Source organism: Astyanax mexicanus, chromosome 18, assembly GCF_023375975.1.
Source record: "Astyanax mexicanus isolate ESR-SI-001 chromosome 18, AstMex3_surface, whole genome shotgun sequence".
NCBI classification, from domain to species: domain Eukaryota; kingdom Metazoa; phylum Chordata; class Actinopteri; order Characiformes; family Acestrorhamphidae; genus Astyanax; species Astyanax mexicanus.
The window spans coordinates 31,410,001-31,432,500 of NC_064425.1; the positions used below are offsets into that span (position 1 = coordinate 31,410,001).

Sequence of the window (22,500 nt, forward strand, 5' to 3'; positions counted from 1 at the left end):
TTTTTCTTTGGTTACTTTTTGTAGTGAAAGTTAAAAGGAGCTTTTATTTTGAGGCAAGATCTTTGTATTAGTCCGTAGAGCTGCTTTACTTTTGTCAAGAGCAGTAAATGACAGTGAAAAGACTCAGGTCTGTGAGTGACTTATAAATAGGCTTGTTGGGAGTTGATCTTTCGCTTACGGCCATACCATCCTGAGAACGCCCGATCTCGTCTGATCTCGGAAGCTACGCAGGGTCGGGCCTGGTTAGTACTTGGATGGGAGACCGCCTGGGAATACCAGGTGCTGTAAACTTTTCCATCTTTCCTTTATTTTTTACTCCGTTCAGTCCATGATGTCACAAATTTTTACAAGGCTACACTGTGTTTACTCTTCATATAAAACACTTACAGTAAACCATATACAGATTAAGTACTCACTTAAAAGTTCTTTCATTTTTCTGAAGGAGGATATTGTTTCTTCATGCTAATAAATAAAGAACAAAATGCATTCTTTTTTATTTTCTTAACGTATAGGTACAGGGCGGCTCACTCCTGTTCCTGGGGCTCTACCACGCTAAAGATTTCAGATTTAACACACCTGAGTCTAGAATGTTCACGTGATCCTGAAGGTCTTAATTACCTGGATCAAGTGTGCCGCGGACTCAGGCTGTTTGGATGGCAGGGGTGAAAAAAATTAAAAAGGCACCTTCTGTAGGACACAGGGCCTTTCTGTAAATGTATGCCAAGTATACTTTAATGTGTGTGTATGATTTTATTTATTTATTTCTCAGAATATTCTTTGTAAATATGATTTTTTTTTTAATTGGGCTTTTTTTTTTATTGGGCCTAATCTGAAGCTTCCATTCCATTGAGTAAGAAACGTAGAGCAAGTAAATTGAACAAAAAAAAATGAAGAGATAAAAATTAAGACATATAGGGAGTTTTTGTATTTTTTTCTTTGGTTACTTTTTGTAGTGAAAGTTAAAAGGAGCTTTTATTTTGAGGCAAGATCTTTGTATTAGTCCGTAGAGCTGCTTTACTTTTGTCAAGAGCAGTAAATGACAGTGAAAAGACTCAGGTCTGTGAGTGACTTATAAATAGGCTTGTTGGGAGTTGATCTTTCGCTTACGGCCATACCACCCTGAGAACGCCCGATCTCGTCTGATCTCGGAAGCTAAGCAGGGTCGGGCCTGGTTAGTACTTGGATGGGAGACCGCCTGGGAATACCAGGTGCTGTAAGCTTTTCCATCTTTCCTTTATTTTTTACTCCGTTCAGTCCATGATGTCACAATTTTTTACAAGGCTACACTGTGTTTACTCTTCATATAAAACACTTACAGTAAACCATATACAGATTAAATACTCACTTAAAAGTTCTTTCATTTTTCTGAAGGAGGATATTGTTTCTTCATGCTAATAAATAAAGAAAAAATGCATTATTTTTTATTTTCTTAACATAGGTACAGGGCGACTGACTCCTGTTCCTGGGGCTCTACCACGCTAAAGATTTCAGATTTAACACACCTGAGTCTAGAATGTTCACGTGATCCTGAAGGTCTTAATTACCTGGATCAAGTGTGCCGCGGACTCAGGCTGTTTGGATGGCAGGGGTGAAAAAATTTTAAAAGGCACCTTCTGTAGGACACAGGGCCTTTCTGTAAATGTATGCCAAGTATACTTTAATGTGTGTGTATGATTTTTTTTATTTATTTCTCAGAATATTCTTTGTAAATATGATTTTTTTTTAATTGGGCTTTTTTATTGGGCCTAATCTGAAGCTTCCATTCCATTGAGTAAGAAACGTAGAGCAAGAAAATTGAACAAAAAAAATGAAGAGATAAAAATTAAGACATATAGGGAGTTTTTGTCTTTTTTTCTTTGGTTACTTTTTGTAGTGAAAGTTAAAAGGAGCTTTTATTTTGAGGCAAGATCTTTGTATTAGTCCGTAGAGCTGCTTTACTTTTGTCAAGAGCAGTAAATGACAGTGAAAAGACTCAGGTCTGTGAGTGACTTATGAATAGGCTTGTTGGGAGTTGATCTTTCGCTTACGGCCATACCACCCTGAGAACGCCCGATCTCGTCTGATCTCGGAAGCTAAGCAGGGTCGGGCCTGGTTAGTACTTGGATGGGAGACCGCCTGGGAATACCAGGTGCTGTAAGCTTTTCCATCTTTCCTTTATTTTTTACTCCGTTCAGTCCATGATGTCACAATTTTTTACAAGGCTACACTGTGTTTACTCTTCATATAAAACACTTACAGTAAACCATATACAGATTAAATACTCACTTAAAAGTTCTTTCATTTTTCTGAAGGAGGATATTGTTTCTTCATGCTAATAAATAAAGAAAAAATGCATTATTTTTTATTTTCTTAACATAGGTACAGGGCGACTGACTCCTGTTCCTGGGGCTCTACCACGCTAAAGATTTCAGATTTAACACACCTGAGTCTAGAATGTTCACGTGATCCTGAAGGTCTTAATTACCTGGATCAAGTGTGCCGCGGACTCAGGCTGTTTGGATGGCAGGGGTGAAAAAATTTAAAAAGGCACCTTCTGTAGGACACAGGGCCTTTCTGTAAATGTATGCCAAGTATACTTTAATGTGTGTGTATGATTTTATTTATTTATTTCTCAGAATATTCTTTGTAAATATGATTTTTTTTTTAATTGGGCTTTTTTTATTGGGCCTAATCTGAAGCTTCCATTCCATTGAGTAAGAAACGTAAAGCAAGAAAATTGAACAAAAAAATGAAGAGATAAAAATTAAGACATATAGGGAGTTTTTGTCTTTTTTTCTTTGGTTACTTTTTGTAGTGAAAGTTAAAAGGAGCTTTTATTTTGAGGCAAGATCTTTGTATTAGTCCGTAGAGCTGCTTTACTTTTGTCAAGAGCAGTAAATGACAGTGAAAAGACTCAGGTCTGTGAGTGACTTATAAATAGGCTTGTTGGGAGTTGATCTTTCGCTTACGGCCATACCACCCTGAGAACGCCCGATCTCGTCTGATCTCGGAAGCTAAGCAGGGTCGGGCCTGGTTAGTACTTGGATGGGAGACCGCCTGGGAATACCAGGTGCTGTAAGCTTTTCCATCTTTCCTTTATTTTTTACTCCGTTCAGTCCATGATGTCACAATTTTTTACAAGGCTACACTGTGTTTACTCTTCATATAAAACACTTACAGTAAACCATATACAGATTAAATACTCACTTAAAAGTTCTTTCATTTTTCTGAAGGAGGATATTGTTTCTTCATGCTAATAAATAAAGAAAAAATGCATTATTTTTTATTTTCTTAACATAGGTACAGGGCGACTGACTCCTGTTCCTGGGGCTCTACCACGCTAAAGATTTCAGATTTAACACACCTGAGTCTAGAATGTTCACGTGATCCTGAAGGTCTTAATTACCTGGATCAAGTGTGCCGCGGACTCAGGCTGTTTGGATGGCAGGGGTGAAAAAATTTAAAAAGGCACCTTCTGTAGGACACAGGGCCTTTCTGTAAATGTATGCCAAGTATACTTTAATGTGTGTGTATGATTTTATTTATTTATTTCTCAGAATATTCTTTGTAAATATGATTTTTTTTTTAATTGGGCTTTTTTATTGGGCCTAATCTGAAGCGTCCATTCCATTGAGTAAGAAACGTAGAGCAAGAAAATTGAACAAAAAAAATGAAGAGATAAAAATTAAGACATATAGGGAGTTTTTGTCTTTTTTTCTTTGGTTACTTTTTGTAGTGAAAGTTAAAAGGAGCTTTTATTTTGAGGCAAGATCTTTGTATTAGTCCGTAGAGCTGCTTTACTTTTGTCAAGAGCAGTAAATGACAGTGAAAAGACTCAGAGTGACTTATAAATAGGCTTGTTGGGAGTTGATCTTTCGCTTACGGCCATACCACCCTGAGAACGCCCGATCTCGTCTGATCTCGGAAGCTAAGCAGGGTCGGGCCTGGTTAGTACTTGGATGGGAGACCGCCTGGGAATACCAGGTGCTGTAAGCTTTTCCATCTTTCCTTTATTTTTTACTCCGTTCAGTCCATGATGTCACAATTTTTTACAAGGCTACACTGTGTTTACTCTTCATATAAAACACTTACAGTAAACCATATACAGATTAAATACTCACTTAAAAGTTCTTTCATTTTTCTGAAGGAGGATATTGTTTCTTCATGCTAATAAATAAAGAAAAAATGCATTATTTTTTATTTTCTTAACATAGGTACAGGGCGACTGACTCCTGTTCCTGGGGCTCTACCACGCTAAAGATTTCAGATTTAACACACCTGAGTCTAGAATGTTCACGTGATCCTGAAGGTCTTAATTACCTGGATCAAGTGTGCCGCGGACTCAGGCTGTTTGGATGGCAGGGGTGAAAAAATTTAAAAAGGCACCTTCTGTAGGACACAGGGCCTTTCTGTAAATGTATGCCAAGTATACTTTAATGTGTGTGTATGATTTTATTTATTTATTTCTCAGAATATTCTTTGTAAATATGATTTTTTTTTTAATTGGGCTTTTTTTTATTGGGCCTAATCTGAAGCTTCCATTCCATTGAGTAAGAAACGTAAAGCAAGAAAATTGAACAAAAAAATGAAGAGATAAAAATTAAGACATATAGGGAGTTTTTGTCTTTTTTTCTTTGGTTACTTTTTGTAGTGAAAGTTAAAAGGAGCTTTTATTTTGAGGCAAGATCTTTGTATTAGTCCGTAGAGCTGCTTTACTTTTGTCAAGAGCAGTAAATGACAGTGAAAAGACTCAGGTCTGTGAGTGACTTATAAATAGGCTTGTTGGGAGTTGATCTTTCGCTTACGGCCATACCACCCTGAGAACGCCCGATCTCGTCTGATCTCGGAAGCTAAGCAGGGTCGGGCCTGGTTAGTACTTGGATGGGAGACCGCCTGGGAATACCAGGTGCTGTAAGCTTTTCCATCTTTCCTTTATTTTTTACTCCGTTCAGTCCATGATGTCACAAATTTTTACAAGGCTACACTGTGTTTACTCTTCATATAAAACACTTACAGTAAACCATATACAGATTAAATACTCACTTAAAAGTTCTTTCATTTTTCTGAAGGAGGATATTGTTTCTTCATGCTAATAAATAAAGAAAAAATGCATTATTTTTTATTTTCTTAACATAGGTACAGGGCGACTGACTCCTGTTCCTGGGGCTCTACCACGCTAAAGATTTCAGATTTAACACACCTGAGTCTAGAATGTTCACGTGATCCTGAAGGTCTTAATTACCTGGATCAAGTGTGCCGCGGACTCAGGCTGTTTGGATGGCAGGGGTGAAAAATTTTAAAAAGGCACCTTCTGTAGGACACAGGGCCTTTCTGTAAATGTATGCCAAGTATACTTTAATGTGTGTGTATGATTTTATTTATTTATTTCTCAGAATATTCTTTGTAAATATGATTTTTTTTTTAATTGGGCTTTTTTATTGGGCCTAATCTGAAGCGTCCATTCCATTGAGTAAGAAACGTAGAGCAAGAAAATTGAACAAAAAAAATGAAGAGATAAAAATTAAGACATATAGGGAGTTTTTGTCTTTTTTTCTTTGGTTACTTTTTGTAGTGAAAGTTAAAAGGAGCTTTTATTTTGAGGCAAGATCTTTGTATTAGTCCGTAGAGCTGCTTTACTTTTGTCAAGAGCAGTAAATGACAGTGAAAAGACTGAGGTCTGTGAGTGACTTATAAATAGGCTTGTTGGGAGTTGATCTTTCGCTTACGACCATACCACCCTGAGAACGCCCGATCTCGTCTGATCTCGGAAGCTAAGCAGGGTCGGGCCTGGTTAGTACTTGGATGGGAGACCGCCTGGGAATACCAGGTGCTGTAAGCTTTTCCATCTTTCCTTTATTTTTTACTCCGTTCAGTCCATGATGTCACAATTTTTTACAAGGCTACACTGTGTTTACTCTTCATATAAAACACTTACAGTAAACCATATACAGATTAAATACTCACTTAAAAGTTCTTTCATTTTTCTGAAGGAGGATATTGTTTCTTCATGCTAATAAATAAAGAAAAAATGCATTATTTTTTATTTTCTTAACATAGGTACAGGGCGACTGACTCCTGTTCCTGGGGCTCTACCACGCTAAAGATTTCAGATTTAACACACCTGAGTCTAGAATGTTCACGTGATCCTGAAGGTCTTAATTACCTGGATCAAGTGTGCCGCGGACTCAGGCTGTTTGGATGGCAGGGGTGAAAAAAATTAAAAAGGCACCTTCTGTAGGACACAGGGCCTTTCTGTAAATGTATGCCAAGTATACTTTAATGTGTGTGTATGATTTTATTTATTTATTTCTCAGAATATTCTTTGTAAATATGATTTTTTTTTTAATTGGGCTTTTTTTTTTATTGGGCCTAATCTGAAGCTTCCATTCCATTGAGTAAGAAACGTAGAGCAAGTAAATTGAACAAAAAAAAATGAAGAGATAAAAATTAAGACATATAGGGAGTTTTTGTATTTTTTTCTTTGGTTACTTTTTGTAGTGAAAGTTAAAAGGAGCTTTTATTTTGAGGCAAGATCTTTGTATTAGTCCGTAGAGCTGCTTTACTTTTGTCAAGAGCAGTAAATGACAGTGAAAAGACTCAGAGTGACTTATAAATAGGCTTGTTGGGAGTTGACCTTTGGCTTACGGCCATACCACCCTGAGAACGCCCGATCTCGTCTGATCTCGGAAGCTAAGCAGGGTCGGGCCTGGTTAGTACTTGGATGGGAGACCGCCTGGGAATACCAGGTGCTGTAAGCTTTTCCATCTTTCCATTATTTTTTACTCCGTTCAGTCCATGATGTCACAATTTTTTACAAGGCTACACTGTGTTTACTCTTCATATAAAACACTTACAGTAAACCATATACAGATTAAATACTCACTTAAAAGTTCTTTCATTTTTCTGAAGGAGGATATTGTTTCTTCATGCTAATAAATAAAGAAAAAATGCATTATTTTTTATTTTCTTAACATAGGTACAGGGCGACTGACTCCTGTTCCTGGGGCTCTACCACGCTAAAGATTTCAGATTTAACACACCTGAGTCTAGAATGTTCACGTGATCCTGAAGGTCTTAATTACCTGGATCAAGTGTGCCGCGGACTCAGGCTGTTTGGATGGCAGGGGTGAAAAAATTTAAAAAGGCACCTTCTGTAGGACACAGGGCCTTTCTGTAAATGTATGCCAAGTATACTTTAATGTGTGTGTATGATTTTATTTATTTATTTCTCAGAATATTCTTTGTAAATATGATTTTTTTTTAATTGGGCTTTTTTATTGGGCCTAATCTGAAGCTTCCATTCCATTGAGTAAGAAACGTAGAGCAAGAAAATTGAACAAAAAAAAATGAAGAGATAAAAATTAAGACATATAGGGAGTTTTTGTCTTTTTTTCTTTGGTTACTTTTTGTAGTGAAAGTTAAAAGGAGCTTTTATTTTGAGGCAAGATCTTTGTATTAGTCCGTAGAGCTGCTTTACTTTTGTCAAGAGCAGTAAATGACAGTAAAAAGACTCAGGTCTGTGAGTGACTTATAAATAGGCTTGTTGGGAGTTGATCTTTCGCTTACGGCCATACCACCCTGAGAACGCCCGATCTCGTCTGATCTCGGAAGCTAAGCAGGGTCGGGCCTGGTTAGTACTTGGATGGGAGACCGCCTGGGAATACCAGGTGCTGTAAGCTTTTCCATCTTTCCTTTATTTTTTACTCCGTTCAGTCCATGATGTCACAATTTTTTACAAGGCTACACTGTGTTTACTCTTCATATAAAACACTTACAGTAAACCATATACAGATTAAATACTCACTTAAAAGTTCTTTCATTTTTCTGAAGGAGGATATTGTTTCTTCATGCTAATAAATAAAGAAAAAAATGCATTATTTTTTATTTTCTTAACGTATAGGTACAGGGCGGCTCACTCCTGTTCCTGGGGCTCTACCACGCTAAAGATTTCAGATTTAACAAACCTGAGTCTAGAATGTTCACGTGATCCTGAAGGTCTTAATTACCTGGATCAAGTGTGCCGCGGACTCAGGCTGTTTGGATGGCAGGGGTGAAAAAAATTAAAAAGGCACCTTCTGTAGGACACAGGGCCTTTCTGTAAATGTATGCCAAGTATACTTTAATGTGTGTGTATGATTTTATTTATTTATTTCTCAGAATATTCTTTGTAAATATGATTTTTTTTTAATTGGGCTTTTTTTTTATTGGGCCTAATCTGAAGCTTCCATTCCATTGAGTAAGAAACGTAGAGCAAGAAAATTGAACAAAAAAAATGAAGAGATAAAAATTAAGACATATAGGGAGTTTTTGTCTTTTTTTCTTTGGTTACTTTTTGTAGTGAAAGTTAAAAGGAGCTTTTATTTTGAGGCAAGATCTTTGTATTAGTCCGTAGAGCTGCTTTACTTTTGTCAAGAGCAGTAAATGACAGTGAAAAGACTCAGGTCTGTGAGTGACTTATAAATAGGCTTGTTGGGAGTTGATCTTTCGCTTACGACCATACCACCCTGAGAACGCCCGATCTCGTCTGATCTCGGAAGCTAAGCAGGGTCGGGCCTGGTTAGTACTTGGATGGGAGACCGCCTGGGAATACCAGGTGCTGTAAGCTTTTCCATCTTTCCTTTATTTTTTACTCCGTTCAGTCCATGATGTCACAAATTTTTACAAGGCTACACTGTGTTTACTCTTCATATAAAACACTTACAGTAAACCATATACAGATTAAATACTCACTTAAAAGTTCTTTCATTTTTTTGAAGGAGGATATTGTTTCTTCATGCTAATAAATAAAGAAAAAATGCATTATTTTTTATTTTCTTAACATAGGTACAGGGCGACTGACTCCTGTTCATGGGGCTCTACCACGCTAAAGATTTCAGATTTAACACACCTGAGTCTAGAATGTTCACGTTTATCCTGAAGGTCTTAATTACCTGGATCAAGTGTGCCGCGGACTCAGGCTGTTTGGATGGCAGGGGTGAAAAAAATTAAAAAGGCACCTTGGGCCTTTCTGTAAATGTATGCCAAGTATACTTTAATGTGTGTGTATGATTTTATTTATTTATTTCTCAGAATATTCTTTGTAAATATGATTTTTTTTTTAATTGGGCTTTTTTTTTTACTGGGCCTAATCTGAAGCTTCCATTCCATTGAGTAAGAAACGTAGAGTAAGAAAATTGAAAAAAAAAATGAAGAGATAAAAATTAAGACATATAGGGAGTTTTTGTCTTTTTTTCTTTGGTTACTTTTTGTAGTGAAAGTTAAAAGGAGCTTTTATTTTGAGGCAAGATCTTTGTATTAGTCCGTAGAGCTGCTTTACTTTTGTCAAGAGCAGTAAATGACAGTGAAAAGACTCAGGTCTGTGAGTGACTTATAAATAGGCTTGTTGGGAGTTGATCTTTCGCTTACGGCCATACCACCCTGAGAACGCCCGATCTCGTCTGATCTCGGAAGCTAAGCAGGGTCGGCCCTGGTTAGTATTTGGATGGGAGACCGCCTGGGAATACCAGGTGCTGTAAGCTTTTCCATCTTTCCTTTATTTTTTACTCCGTTCAGTCCATGATGTCACAATTTTTTACAAGGCTACACTGTGTTTACTCTTCATATAAAACACTTACAGTAAATCATATACAGATTAAATACTCACTTAAAAGTTCTTTCATTTTTCTGAAGGAGGATATTGTTTCTTCATGCTAATAAATAAAGAAAAAAATGCATTCTTTTTTATTTTCTTAACGTATAGGTACAGGGCGGCTCACTCCTGTTCCTGGGGCTCTACCACGCTAAAGATTTCAGATTTAACACACCTGAGTCTAGAATGTTCACGTGATCCTGAAGGTCTTAATTACCTGGATCAAGTGTGCCGCGGACTCAGGCTGTTTGGATGGCAGGGGTGAAAAAAATTAAAAAGGCACCTTCTGTAGGACACAGGGCCTTTCTGTAAATGTATGCCAAGTATACTTTAATGTGTGTGTATGATTTTATTTATTTATTTCTCAGAATATTCTTTGTAAATATGATTTTTTTTTAATTGGGCTTTTTTTTATTGGGCCTAATCTGAAGCTTCCATTCCATTGAGTAAGAAACGTAGAGCAAGAAAATTGAACAAAAAAATGAAGAGATAAAAATTAAGACATATAGGGAGTTTTTGTCTTTTTTTCTTTGGTTACTTTTTGTAGTGAAAGTTAAAAGGAGCTTTTATTTTGAGGCAAGATCTTTGTATTAGTCCGTAGAGCTGCTTTACTTTTGTCAAGAGCAGTAAATGACAGTGAAAAGACTCAGGTCTGTGAGTGACTTATGAATAGGCTTGTTGGGAGTTGATCTTTCGCTTACGGCCATACCACCCTGAGAACGCCCGATCTCGTCTGATCTCGGAAGCTAAGCAGGGTCGGGCCTGGTTAGTACTTGGATGGGAGACCGCCTGGGAATACCAGGTGCTGTAAGCTTTTCCATCTTTCCTTTATTTTTTACTCCGTTCAGTCCATGATGTCACAATTTTTTACAAGGCTACACTGTGTTTACTCTTCATATAAAACACTTACAGTAAACCATATACAGATTAAATACTCACTTAAAAGTTCTTTCATTTTTCTGAAGGAGGATATTGTTTCTTCATGCTAATAAATAAAGAAAAAATGCATTATTTTTTATTTTCTTAACATAGGTACAGGGCGACTGACTCCTGTTCCTGGGGCTCTACCACGCTAAAGATTTCAGATTTAACACACCTGAGTCTAGAATGTTCACGTGATCCTGAAGGTCTTAATTACCTGGATCAAGTGTGCCGCGGACTCAGGCTGTTTGGATGGCAGGGGTGAAAAAATTTAAAAAGGCACCTTCTGTAGGACACAGGGCCTTTCTGTAAATGTATGCCAAGTATACTTTAATGTGTGTGTATGATTTTATTTATTTATTTCTCAGAATATTCTTTGTAAATATGATTTTTTTTTAATTGGGCTTTTTTTATTGGGCCTAATCTAAAGCTTCCATTCCATTGAGTAAGAAACGTAGAGCAAGAAAATTGAACAAAAAAAAATGAAGAGATAAAAATTAAGACATATAGGGAGTTTTTGTCTTTTTTTCTTTGGTTACTTTTTGTAGTGAAAGTTAAAAGGAGCTTTTATTTTGAGGCAAGATCTTTGTATTAGTCCGTAGAGCTGCTTTACTTTTGTCAAGAGCAGTAAATGACAGTGAAAAGACTCAGGTCTGTGAGTGACTTATAAATAGGCTTGTTGGGAGTTGATCTTTCGCTTACGGCCATACCACCCTGAGAACGCCCGATCTCGTCTGATCTCGGAAGCTAAGCAGGGTCGGGCCTGGTTAGTACTTGGATGGGAGACCGCCTGGGAATACCAGGTGCTGTAAGCTTTTCCATCTTTCCTTTATTTTTTACTCCGTTCAGTCCATGATGTCACAATTTTTTACAAGGCTACACTGTGTTTACTCTTCATATAAAACACTTACAGTAAACCATATACAGATTAAATACTCACTTAAAAGTTCTTTCATTTTTCTGAAGGAGGATATTGTTTCTTCATGCTAATAAATAAAGAAAAAATGCATTATTTTTTATTTTCTTAACATAGGTACAGGGCGACTGACTCCTGTTCCTGGGGCTCTACCACGCTAAAGATTTCAGATTTAACACACCTGAGTCTAGAATGTTCACGTGATCCTGAAGGTCCTAATTACCTGGATCAAGTGTGCCGCGGACTCAGGCTGTTTGGATGGCAGGGGTGAAAAAAATTAAAAAGGCACCTTCTGTAGGACACAGGGCCTTTCTGTAAATGTATGCCAAGTATACTTTAATGTGTGTGTATGATTTTATTTATTTATTTCTCAGAATATTCTTTGTAAATATGATTTTTTTTTAAATTGGGCTTTTTTTTTATTGGGCCTAATCTGAAGCTTCCATTCCATTGATTAAGAAACGTAGAGCAAGAAAATTGAACAAAAAAATGAAGAGATAAAAATTAAGACATATAGGGAGTTTTTGTCTTTTTTTCTTTGGTTACTTTTTGTAGTGAAAGTTAAAAGGAGCTTTTATTTTGAGGCAAGATCTTTGTATTAGTCCGTAGCTGCTTTACTTTTGTCAAGAGCAGTAAATGACAGTGAAAAGACTCAGGTCTGTGAGTGACTTATAAATAGGCTTGTTGGGAGTTGATCTTTCGCTTACGGCCATACCACCCTGAGAACGCCCGATCTCGTCTGATCTCGGAAGCTAAGCAGGGTCGGGCCTGGTTAGTACTTGGATGGGAGACCGCCTGGGAATACCAGGTGCTGTAAGCTTTTCCATCTTTCCTTTATTTTTTACTCCGTTCAGTCCATGATGTCACAATTTTTTACAAGGCTACACTGTGTTTACTCTTCATATAAAACACTTACAGTAAACCATATACAGATTAAATACTCACTTAAAAGTTCTTTCATTTTTCTGAAGGAGGATATTGTTTCTTCATGCTAATAAATAAAGAAAAAAATGCATTATTTTTTTATTTTCTTAACGTATAGGTACAGGGCGGCTCACTCCTGTTCCTGGGGCTCTACCACGCTAAAGATTTCAGATTTAACACACCTGAGTCTAGAATGTTCACGTGATCCTGAAGGTCTTAATTACCTGGATCAAGTGTGCCGCGGACTCAGGCTGTTTGGATGGCAGGGGTGAAAAAAATTAAAAAGGCACCTTCTGTAGGACACAGGGCCTTTCTGTAAATGTATGCCAAGTATACTTTAATGTGTGTGTATGATTTTATTTATTTATTTCTCAGAATATTCTTTGTAAATATGATTTTTTTTTAATTGGGCTTTTTTTATTGGGCCTAATCTGAAGCTTCCATTCCATTGAGTAAGAAACGTAGAGCAAGAAAATTGAACAAAAAAAAATGAAGAGATAAAAATTAAGACATACAGGGAGTTTTTGTCTTTTTTTCTTTGGTTACTTTTTGTAGTGAAAGTTAAAAGGAGCTTTTATTTTGAGGCAAGATCTTTGTATTAGTCCGTAGAGCTGCTTTACTTTTGTCAAGAGCAGTAAATGACAGTGAAAAGACTCAGGTCTGTGAGTGACTTATAAATAGGCTTGTTGGGAGTTGATCTTTCGCTTACGGCCATACCACCCTGAGAACGCCCGATCTCGTCTGATCTCGGAAGCTAAGCAGGGTCGGGCCTGGTTAGTACTTGGATGGGAGACCGCCTGGGAATACCAGGTGCTGTAAGCTTTTCCATCTTTCCTTTATTTTTTACTCCGTTCAGTCCATGATGTCACAATTTTTTACAAGGCTACACTGTGTTTACTCTTCATATAAAACACTTACAGTAAACCATATACAGATTAAATACTCACTTAAAAGTTCTTTCATTTTTCTGAAGGAGGATATTGTTTCTTCATGCTAATAAATAAAGAAAAAAATGCATTATTTTTTATTTTCTTAACGTATAGGTACAGGGCGGCTCACTCCTGTTCCTGGGGCTCTACCACGCTAAAGATTTCAGATTTAACACACCTGAGTCTAGAATGTTCACGTGATCCTGAAGGTCTTAATTACCTGGATCAAGTGTGCCGCGGACTCAGGCTGTTTGGATGGCAGGGGTGAAAAAAATTAAAAAGGCACCTTCTGTAGGACACAGGGCCTTTCTGTAAATGTATGCCAAGTATACTTTAATGTGTGTGTATGATTTTATTTATTTATTTCTCAGAATATTCTTTGTAAATATGATTTTTTTTTAATTGGGCTTTTTTTTTATTGGGCCTAATCTGAAGCTTCCATTCCATTGAGTAAGAAACGTAGAGCAAGTAAATTGAACAAAAAAAAATGAAGAGATAAAAATTAAGACATATAGGGAGTTTTTGTCTTTTTTTCTTTGGTTACTTTTTGTAGTGAAAGTTAAAAGGAGCTTTTATTTTGAGGCAAGATCTTTGTATTAGTCCGTAGAGCTGCTTTACTTTTGTCAAGAGCAGTAAATGACAGTGAAAAGACTCAGGTCTGTGAGTGACTTATAAATAGGCTTGTTGGGAGTTGATCTTTCGCTTACGGCCATACCACCCTGAGAACGCCCGATCTCGTCTGATCTCGGAAGCTAAGCAGGGTCGGGCCTGGTTAGTACTTGGATGGGAGACCGCCTGGGAATACCAGGTGCTGTAAGCTTTTCCATCTTTCCTTTATTTTTTACTCCGTTCAGTCCATGATGTCACAATTTTTTACAAGGCTCCACTGTGTTTACTCTTCATATAAAACACTTACAGTAAACCATATACAGATTAAATACTCACTTAAAAGTTCTTTCATTTTTCTGAAGGAGGATATTGTTTCTTCATGCTAATAAATAAAGAAAAAAATGCATTATTTTTTATTTTCTTAACGTATAGGTACAGGGCGGCTCACTCCTGTTCCTGGGGCTCTACGACGCTAAAGATTTCAGATTTAACACACCTGAGTCTAGAATATTCACGTGATCCTGAAGGTCTTAATTACCTGGATCAAGTGTGCCTCGGACTCAGGCTGTTTGGATGGCAGGGGTGAAAAAAATTAAAAAGGCACCTTCTGTAGGACACAGGGCCTTTCTGTAAATGTATGCCAAGTATACTTTAATGTGTGTGTATGATTTTATTTATTTATTTCTCAGAATATTCTTTGTAAATATGATTTTTTTTTTAATTGGGCTTTTTTTTTTATTGGGCCTAATCTGAAGCTTCCATTCCATTGAGTAAGAAACGTAGAGCAAGTAAATTGAACAAAAAAAAATGAAGAGATAAAAATTAAGACATATAGGGAGTTTTTGTCTTTTTTTCTTTGGTTACTTTTTGTAGTGAAAGTTAAAAGGAGCTTTTATTTTGAGGCAAGATCTTTGTATTAGTCCGTAGAGCTGCTTTACTTTTGTCAAGAGCAGTAAATGACAGTGAAAAGACTCAGGTCTGTGAGTGACTTATAAATAGGCTTGTTGGGAGTTGATCTTTCGCTTACGGCCATACCACCCTGAGAACGCCCGATCTCGTCTGATCTCGGAAGCTAAGCAGGGTCGGGCCTGGTTAGTACTTGGATGGGAGACCGCCTGGGAATACCAGGTGCTGTAAGCTTTTCCATCTTTCCTTTATTTTTTAATCCGTTCAGTCCATGATGTCACAATTTTTTACAAGGCTCCACTGTGTTTACTCTTCATATAAAACACTTACAGTAAACCATATACAGATTAAATACTCACTTAAAAGTTCTTTCATTTTTCTGAAGGAGGATATTGTTTCTTCATGCTAATAAATAAAGAAAAAAATGCATTATTTTTTATTTTCTTAACGTATAGGTACAGGGCGGCTCACTCCTGTTCCTGGGGCTCTACCACGCTAAAGATTTCAGATTTAACACACCTGAGTCTAGAATATTCACGTGATCCTGAAGGTCTTAATTACCTGGATCAAGTGTGCCTCGGACTCAGGCTGTTTGGATGGCAGGGGTGAAAAAAATTAAAAAGGCACCTTCTGTAGGACACAGGGCCTTTCTGTAAATGTATGCCAAGTATACTTTAATGTGTGTGTATGATTTTATTTATTTATTTCTCAGAATATTCTTTGTAAATATGATTTTTTTTTTAATTGGGCTTTTTTTTTATTGGGCCTAATCTGAAGCTTCCATTCCATTGAGTAAGAAACGTAGAGCAAGTAAATTGAACAAAAAAAATGAAGAGATAAAAATTAAGACATATAGGGAGTTTTTGTATTTTTTTCTTTGGTTACTTTTTGTAGTGAAAGTTAAAAGGAGCTTTTATTTTGAGGCAAGATCTTTGTATTAGTCCGTAGAGCTGCTTTACTTTTGTCAAGAGCAGTAAATGACAGTGAAAAGACTCAGGTCTGTGAGTGACTTATAAATAGGCTTGTTGGGAGTTGATCTTTCGCTTACGGCCATACCACCCTGAGAACGCCCGATCTCGTCTGATCTCGGAAGCTAAGCAGGGTCGGGCCTGGTTAGTACTTGGATGGGAGACCGCCTGGGAATACCAGGTGCTGTAAGCTTTTCCATCTTTCCTTTATTTTTTACTCCGTTCAGTCCATGATGTCACAATTTTTTACAAGGCTACACTGTGTTTACTCTTCATATAAAACACTTACAGTAAACCATATACAGATTAAATACTCACTTAAAAGTTCTTTCATTTTTCTGAAGGAGGATATTGTTTCTTCATGCTAATAAATAAAGAAAAAAATGCATTATTTTTTATTTTCTTAACGTATAGGTACAGGGCGGCTCACTCCTGTTCCTGGGGCTCTACCACGCTAAAGATTTCAGATTTAACACACCTGAGTCTAGAATGTTCACGTGATCCTGAAGGTCTTAATTACCTGGATCAAGTGTGCCGCGGACTCAGGCTGTTTGGATGGCAGGGGTGAAAAAAATTAAAAAGGCACCTTCTGTAGGACACAGGGCCTTTCTGTAAATGTATGCCAAGTATACTTTAATGTGTGTGTATGATTTTATTTATTTATTTCTCAGAATATTCTTTGTAAATATGATTTTTTTTTTAATTGGGCTTTTTTTTTTATTGGGCCTAATCTGAAGCTTCCATTCCATTGAGTAAGAAACGTAGAGCAAGTAAATTGAACAAAAAAAAATGAAGAGATAAAAATTAAGACATATAGGGAGTTTTTGTCTTTTTTTCTTTGGTTACTTTTTGTAGTGAAAGTTAAAAGGAGCTTTTATTTTGAGGCAAGATCTTTGTATTAGTCCGTAGAGCTGCTTTACTTTTGTCAAGAGCAGTAAATGACAGTGAAAAGACTCAGGTCTGTGAGTGACTTATAAATAGGCTTGTTGGGAGTTGATCTTTCGCTTACGGCCATACCACCCTGAGAACGCCCGATCTCGTCTGATCTCGGAAGCTAAGCAGGGTCGGGCCTGGTTAGTACTTGGATGGGAGACCGCCTGGGAATACCAGGTGCTGTAAGCTTTTCCATCTTTCCTTTATTTTTTAATCCGTTCAGTCCATGATGTCACAATTTTTTACAAGGCTCCACTGTGTTTACTCTTCATATAAAACACTTACAGTAAACCATATACAGATTAAATACTCACTTAAAAGTTCTTTCATTTTTCTGAAGGAGGATATTGTTTCTTCATGCTAATAAATAAAGAAAAAAATGCATTATTTTTTATTTTCTTAACGTATAGGTACAGGGCGGCTCACTCCTGTTCCTGGGGCTCTACCACGCTAAAGATTTCAGATTTAACACACCTGAGTCTAGAATATTCACGTGATCCTGAAGGTCTTAATTACCTGGATCAAGTGTGCCTCGGACTCAGGCTGTTTGGATGGCAGGGGTGAAAAAAATTAAAAAGGCACCTTCTGTAGGACACAGGGCCTTTCTGTAAATGTATGCCAAGTATACTTTAATGTGTGTGTATGATTTTATTTATTTATTTCTCAGAATATTCTTTGTAAATATGATTTTTTTTTTAATTGGGCTTTTTTTTTATTGGGCCTAATCTGAAGCTTCCATTCCATTGAGTAAGAAACGTAGAGCAAGTAAATTGAACAAAAAAAAATGAAGAGATAAAAATTAAGACATATAGGGAGTTTTTGTCTTTTTTTCTTTGGTTACTTTTTGTAGTGAAAGTTAAAAGGAGCTTTTATTTTGAGGCAAGATCTTTGTATTAGTCCGTAGAGCTGCTTTACTTTTGTCAAGAGCAGTAAATGACAGTGAAAAGACTCAGGTCTGTGAGTGACTTATAAATAGGCTTGTTGGGAGTTGATCTTTCGCTTACGGCCATACCACCCTGAGAACGCCCGATCTCGTCTGATCTCGGAAGCTAAGCAGGGTCGGGCCTGGTTAGTACTTGGATGGGAGACCGCCTGGGAATACCAGGTGCTGTAAGCTTTTCCATCTTTCCTTTATTTTTTAATCCGTTCAGTCCATGATGTCACAATTTTTTACAAGGCTCCACTGTGTTTACTCTTCATATAAAACACTTACAGTAAACCATATACAGATTAAATACTCACTTAAAAGTTCTTTCATTTTTCTGAAGGAGGATATTGTTTCTTCATGCTAATAAATAAAGAAAAAAATGCATTATTTTTTATTTTCTTAACGTATAGGTACAGGGCGGCTCACTCCTGTTCCTGGGGCTCTACCACGCTAAAGATTTCAGATTTAACACACCTGAGTCTAGAATATTCACGTGATCCTGAAGGTCTTAATTACCTGGATCAAGTGTGCCTCGGACTCAGGCTGTTTGGATGGCAGGGGTGAAAAAAATTAAAAAGGCACCTTCTGTAGGACACAGGGCCTTTCTGTAAATGTATGCCAAGTATACTTTAATGTGTGTGTATGATTTTATTTATTTATTTCTCAGAATATTCTTTGTAAATATGATTTTTTTTTTAATTGGGCTTTTTTTTTTATTGGGCCTAATCTGAAGCTTCCATTCCATTGAGTAAGAAACGTAGAGCAAGTAAATTGAACAAAAAAAAATGAAGAGATAAAAATTAAGACATATAGGGAGTTTTTGTATTTTTTTCTTTGGTTACTTTTTGTAGTGAAAGTTAAAAGGAGCTTTTATTTTGAGGCAAGATCTTTGTATTAGTCCGTAGAGCTGCTTTACTTTTGTCAAGAGCAGTAAATGACAGTGAAAAGACTCAGGTCTGTGAGTGACTTATAAATAGGCTTGTTGGGAGTTGATCTTTCGCTTACGGCCATACCACCCTGAGAACGCCCGATCTCGTCTGATCTCGGAAGCTAAGCAGGGTCGGGCCTGGTTAGTACTTGGATGGGAGACCGCCTGGGAATACCAGGTGCTGTAAGCTTTTCCATCTTTCCTTTATTTTTTACTCCGTTCAGTCCATGATGTCACAATTTTTTACAAGGCTACACTGTGTTTACTCTTCATATAAAACACTTACAGTAAACCATATACAGATTAAATACTCACTTAAAAGTTCTTTCATTTTTCTGAAGGAGGATATTGTTTCTTCATGCTAATAAATAAAGAAAAAATGCATTATTTTTTATTTTCTTAACATAGGTACAGGGCGACTGACTCCTGTTCCTGGGGCTCTACCACGCTAAAGATTTCAGATTTAACACACCTGAGTCTAGAATGTTCACGTGATCCTGAAGGTCTTAATTACCTGGATCAAGTGTGCCGCGGACTCAGGCTGTTTGGATGGCAGGGGTGAAAAAATTTAAAAAGGCACCTTCTGTAGGACACAGGGCCTTTCTGTAAATGTATGCCAAGTATACTTTAATGTGTGTGTATGATTTTTTTTATTTATTTCTCAGAATATTCTTTGTAAATATGATTTTTTTTTAATTGGGCTTTTTTATTGGGCCTAATCTGAAGCTTCCATTCCATTGAGTAAGAAACGTAGAGCAAGAAAATTGAACAAAAAAAATGAAGAGATAAAAATTAAGACATATAGGGAGTTTTTGTCTTTTTTTCTTTGGTTACTTTTTGTAGTGAAAGTTAAAAGGAGCTTTTATTTTGAGGCAAGATCTTTGTATTAGTCCGTAGAGCTGCTTTACTTTTGTCAAGAGCAGTAAATGACAGTGAAAAGACTCAGGTCTGTGAGTGACTTATGAATAGGCTTGTTGGGAGTTGATCTTTCGCTTACGGCCATACCACCCTGAGAACGCCCGATCTCGTCTGATCTCGGAAGCTAAGCAGGGTCGGGCCTGGTTAGTACTTGGATGGGAGACCGCCTGGGAATACCAGGTGCTGTAAGCTTTTCCATCTTTCCTTTATTTTTTACTCCGTTCAGTCCATGATGTCACAATTTTTTACAAGGCTACACTGTGTTTACTCTTCATATAAAACACTTACAGTAAACCATATACAGATTAAATACTCACTTAAAAGTTCTTTCATTTTTCTGAAGGAGGATATTGTTTCTTCATGCTAATAAATAAAGAAAAAATGCATTATTTTTTATTTTCTTAACATAGGTACAGGGCGACTGACTCCTGTTCCTGGGGCTCTACCACGCTAAAGATTTCAGATTTAACACACCTGAGTCTAGAATGTTCACGTGATCCTGAAGGTCTTAATTACCTGGATCAAGTGTGCCGCGGACTCAGGCTGTTTGGATGGCAGGGGTGAAAAAATTTAAAAAGGCACCTTCAGGACACAGGGCCTTTCTGTAAATGTATGCCAAGTATACTTTAATGTGTGTGTATGATTTTATTTATTTATTTCTCAGAATATTCTTTGTAAATATGATTTTTTTTTTAATTGGGCTTTTTTTATTGGGCCTAATCTGAAGCTTCCATTCCATTGAGTAAGAAACGTAAAGCAAGAAAATTGAACAAAAAAATGAAGAGATAAAAATTAAGACATATAGGGAGTTTTTGTCTTTTTTTCTTTGGTTACTTTTTGTAGTGAAAGTTAAAAGGAGCTTTTATTTTGAGGCAAGATCTTTGTATTAGTCCGTAGAGCTGCTTTACTTTTGTCAAGAGCAGTAAATGACAGTGAAAAGACTCAGAGTGACTTATAAATAGGCTTGTTGGGAGTTGATCTTTCGCTTACGGCCATACCACCCTGAGAACGCCCGATCTCGTCTGATCTCGGAAGCTAAGCAGGGTCGGGCCTGGTTAGTACTTGGATGGGAGACCGCCTGGGAATACCAGGTGCTGTAAGCTTTTCCATCTTTCCTTTATTTTTTACTCCGTTCAGTCCATGATGTCACAATTTTTTACAAGGCTACACTGTGTTTACTCTTCATATAAAACACTTACAGTAAACCATATACAGATTAAATACTCACTTAAAAGTTCTTTCATTTTTCTGAAGGAGGATATTGTTTCTTCATGCTAATAAATAAAGAAAAAATGCATTATTTTTTATTTTCTTAACATAGGTACAGGGCGACTGACTCCTGTTCCTGGGGCTCTACCACGCTAAAGATTTCAGATTTAACACACCTGAGTCTAGAATGTTCACGTGATCCTGAAGGTCTTAATTACCTGGATCAAGTGTGCCGCGGACTCAGGCTGTTTGGATGGCAGGGGTGAAAAAATTTAAAAAGGCACCTTCTGTAGGACACAGGGCCTTTCTGTAAATGTATGCCAAGTATACTTTAATGTGTGTGTATGATTTTATTTATTTATTTCTCAGAATATTCTTTGTAAATATGATTTTTTTTTTAATTGGGCTTTTTTTTATTGGGCCTAATCTGAAGCTTCCATTCCATTGAGTAAGAAACGTAAAGCAAGAAAATTGAACAAAAAAATGAAGAGATAAAAATTAAGACATATAGGGAGTTTTTGTCTTTTTTTCTTTGGTTACTTTTTGTAGTGAAAGTTAAAAGGAGCTTTTATTTTGAGGCAAGATCTTTGTATTAGTCCGTAGAGCTGCTTTACTTTTGTCAAGAGCAGTAAATGACAGTGAAAAGACTCAGGTCTGTGAGTGACTTATAAATAGGCTTGTTGGGAGTTGATCTTTCGCTTACGGCCATACCACCCTGAGAACGCCCGATCTCGTCTGATCTCGGAAGCTAAGCAGGGTCGGGCCTGGTTAGTACTTGGATGGGAGACCGCCTGGGAATACCAGGTGCTGTAAGCTTTTCCATCTTTCCTTTATTTTTTACTCCGTTCAGTCCATGATGTCACAAATTTTTACAAGGCTACACTGTGTTTACTCTTCATATAAAACACTTACAGTAAACCATATACAGATTAAATACTCACTTAAAAGTTCTTTCATTTTTCTGAAGGAGGATATTGTTTCTTCATGCTAATAAATAAAGAAAAAATGCATTATTTTTTATTTTCTTAACATAGGTACAGGGCGACTGACTCCTGTTCCTGGGGCTCTACCACGCTAAAGATTTCAGATTTAACACACCTGAGTCTAGAATGTTCACGTGATCCTGAAGGTCTTAATTACCTGGATCAAGTGTGCCGCGGACTCAGGCTGTTTGGATGGCAGGGGTGAAAAAATTTAAAAAGGCACCTTCTGTAGGACACAGGGCCTTTCTGTAAATGTATGCCAAGTATACTTTAATGTGTGTGTATGATTTTATTTATTTATTTCTCAGAATATTCTTTGTAAATATGATTTTTTTTTTAATTGGGCTTTTTTATTGGGCCTAATCTGAAGCGTCCATTCCATTGAGTAAGAAACGTAGAGCAAGAAAATTGAACAAAAAAAATGAAGAGATAAAAATTAAGACATATAGGGAGTTTTTGTCTTTTTTTCTTTGGTTACTTTTTGTAGTGAAAGTTAAAAGGAGCTTTTATTTTGAGGCAAGATCTTTGTATTAGTCCGTAGAGCTGCTTTACTTTTGTCAAGAGCAGTAAATGACAGTGAAAAGACTCAGGTCTGTGAGTGACTTATAAATAGGCTTGTTGGGAGTTGATCTTTCGCTTACGGCCATACCACCCTGAGAACGCCCGATCTCGTCTGATCTCGGAAGCTAAGCAGGGTCGGGCCTGGTTAGTACTTGGATGGGAGACCGCCTGGGAATACCAGGTGCTGTAAGCTTTTCCATCTTTCCTTTATTTTTTACTCCGTTCAGTCCATGATGTCACAATTTTTTACAAGGCTACAC

At 37.0% G+C, this 22,500-nt stretch overlaps 25 non-coding genes across 25 annotated transcripts; all 25 read left to right on the forward strand.

Moving 5' to 3' along the window:
• Nucleotides 1–172: 172 nt before the first annotated feature.
• On the forward strand, nucleotides 173–291 carry LOC125783261 (5S ribosomal RNA). Its single transcript, XR_007425995.1, has one exon. It is a non-coding gene; the product is annotated as a 5S ribosomal RNA (ribosomal RNA).
• An 810-nt stretch (nucleotides 292–1,101) lies between these two features.
• Nucleotides 1,102–1,220, forward strand: LOC125784038 (5S ribosomal RNA). The gene has a single exon (XR_007426758.1). It is a non-coding gene; the product is annotated as a 5S ribosomal RNA (ribosomal RNA).
• Nucleotides 1,221–2,021: 801 nt separating this feature from the next.
• On the forward strand, nucleotides 2,022–2,140 carry LOC125784039 (5S ribosomal RNA). Its single transcript, XR_007426759.1, has one exon. It is a non-coding gene; the product is annotated as a 5S ribosomal RNA (ribosomal RNA).
• An 802-nt stretch (nucleotides 2,141–2,942) lies between these two features.
• On the forward strand, nucleotides 2,943–3,061 carry LOC125784040 (5S ribosomal RNA). Its single transcript, XR_007426760.1, has one exon. It is a non-coding gene; the product is annotated as a 5S ribosomal RNA (ribosomal RNA).
• Nucleotides 3,062–3,856: 795 nt separating this feature from the next.
• On the forward strand, nucleotides 3,857–3,975 carry LOC125784041 (5S ribosomal RNA). The gene has a single exon (XR_007426761.1). It is a non-coding gene; the product is annotated as a 5S ribosomal RNA (ribosomal RNA).
• Nucleotides 3,976–4,778: 803 nt separating this feature from the next.
• On the forward strand, nucleotides 4,779–4,897 carry LOC125784042 (5S ribosomal RNA). The gene has a single exon (XR_007426762.1). It is a non-coding gene; the product is annotated as a 5S ribosomal RNA (ribosomal RNA).
• An 802-nt stretch (nucleotides 4,898–5,699) lies between these two features.
• On the forward strand, nucleotides 5,700–5,818 carry LOC125783072 (5S ribosomal RNA). The gene has a single exon (XR_007425806.1). It is a non-coding gene; the product is annotated as a 5S ribosomal RNA (ribosomal RNA).
• Nucleotides 5,819–6,618: 800 nt separating this feature from the next.
• Nucleotides 6,619–6,737, forward strand: LOC125784044 (5S ribosomal RNA). Its single transcript, XR_007426764.1, has one exon. It is a non-coding gene; the product is annotated as a 5S ribosomal RNA (ribosomal RNA).
• Nucleotides 6,738–7,539: 802 nt separating this feature from the next.
• LOC125784045 (5S ribosomal RNA) lies at nucleotides 7,540–7,658 on the forward strand. Its single transcript, XR_007426765.1, has one exon. It is a non-coding gene; the product is annotated as a 5S ribosomal RNA (ribosomal RNA).
• Nucleotides 7,659–8,465: 807 nt separating this feature from the next.
• On the forward strand, nucleotides 8,466–8,584 carry LOC125783074 (5S ribosomal RNA). The gene has a single exon (XR_007425808.1). It is a non-coding gene; the product is annotated as a 5S ribosomal RNA (ribosomal RNA).
• Nucleotides 8,585–9,378: 794 nt separating this feature from the next.
• On the forward strand, nucleotides 9,379–9,497 carry LOC125783245 (5S ribosomal RNA). Its single transcript, XR_007425979.1, has one exon. It is a non-coding gene; the product is annotated as a 5S ribosomal RNA (ribosomal RNA).
• Nucleotides 9,498–10,302: 805 nt separating this feature from the next.
• Nucleotides 10,303–10,421, forward strand: LOC125784046 (5S ribosomal RNA). The gene has a single exon (XR_007426766.1). It is a non-coding gene; the product is annotated as a 5S ribosomal RNA (ribosomal RNA).
• Nucleotides 10,422–11,224: 803 nt separating this feature from the next.
• Nucleotides 11,225–11,343, forward strand: LOC125784047 (5S ribosomal RNA). Its single transcript, XR_007426767.1, has one exon. It is a non-coding gene; the product is annotated as a 5S ribosomal RNA (ribosomal RNA).
• Nucleotides 11,344–12,145: 802 nt separating this feature from the next.
• Nucleotides 12,146–12,264, forward strand: LOC125784048 (5S ribosomal RNA). Its single transcript, XR_007426768.1, has one exon. It is a non-coding gene; the product is annotated as a 5S ribosomal RNA (ribosomal RNA).
• An 807-nt stretch (nucleotides 12,265–13,071) lies between these two features.
• Nucleotides 13,072–13,190, forward strand: LOC125784050 (5S ribosomal RNA). Its single transcript, XR_007426770.1, has one exon. It is a non-coding gene; the product is annotated as a 5S ribosomal RNA (ribosomal RNA).
• Nucleotides 13,191–13,998: 808 nt separating this feature from the next.
• On the forward strand, nucleotides 13,999–14,117 carry LOC125784051 (5S ribosomal RNA). The gene has a single exon (XR_007426771.1). It is a non-coding gene; the product is annotated as a 5S ribosomal RNA (ribosomal RNA).
• Nucleotides 14,118–14,927: 810 nt separating this feature from the next.
• Nucleotides 14,928–15,046, forward strand: LOC125784052 (5S ribosomal RNA). Its single transcript, XR_007426772.1, has one exon. It is a non-coding gene; the product is annotated as a 5S ribosomal RNA (ribosomal RNA).
• An 808-nt stretch (nucleotides 15,047–15,854) lies between these two features.
• LOC125784053 (5S ribosomal RNA) lies at nucleotides 15,855–15,973 on the forward strand. Its single transcript, XR_007426773.1, has one exon. It is a non-coding gene; the product is annotated as a 5S ribosomal RNA (ribosomal RNA).
• An 810-nt stretch (nucleotides 15,974–16,783) lies between these two features.
• Nucleotides 16,784–16,902, forward strand: LOC125784054 (5S ribosomal RNA). Its single transcript, XR_007426774.1, has one exon. It is a non-coding gene; the product is annotated as a 5S ribosomal RNA (ribosomal RNA).
• An 809-nt stretch (nucleotides 16,903–17,711) lies between these two features.
• LOC125784056 (5S ribosomal RNA) lies at nucleotides 17,712–17,830 on the forward strand. The gene has a single exon (XR_007426776.1). It is a non-coding gene; the product is annotated as a 5S ribosomal RNA (ribosomal RNA).
• Nucleotides 17,831–18,640: 810 nt separating this feature from the next.
• On the forward strand, nucleotides 18,641–18,759 carry LOC125784057 (5S ribosomal RNA). Its single transcript, XR_007426777.1, has one exon. It is a non-coding gene; the product is annotated as a 5S ribosomal RNA (ribosomal RNA).
• Nucleotides 18,760–19,560: 801 nt separating this feature from the next.
• On the forward strand, nucleotides 19,561–19,679 carry LOC125784058 (5S ribosomal RNA). The gene has a single exon (XR_007426778.1). It is a non-coding gene; the product is annotated as a 5S ribosomal RNA (ribosomal RNA).
• Nucleotides 19,680–20,471: 792 nt separating this feature from the next.
• Nucleotides 20,472–20,590, forward strand: LOC125784059 (5S ribosomal RNA). The gene has a single exon (XR_007426779.1). It is a non-coding gene; the product is annotated as a 5S ribosomal RNA (ribosomal RNA).
• An 803-nt stretch (nucleotides 20,591–21,393) lies between these two features.
• LOC125784060 (5S ribosomal RNA) lies at nucleotides 21,394–21,512 on the forward strand. Its single transcript, XR_007426780.1, has one exon. It is a non-coding gene; the product is annotated as a 5S ribosomal RNA (ribosomal RNA).
• Nucleotides 21,513–22,314: 802 nt separating this feature from the next.
• LOC125784061 (5S ribosomal RNA) lies at nucleotides 22,315–22,433 on the forward strand. Its single transcript, XR_007426781.1, has one exon. It is a non-coding gene; the product is annotated as a 5S ribosomal RNA (ribosomal RNA).
• The last annotated feature ends 67 nt before the right edge of the window (nucleotides 22,434–22,500 follow it).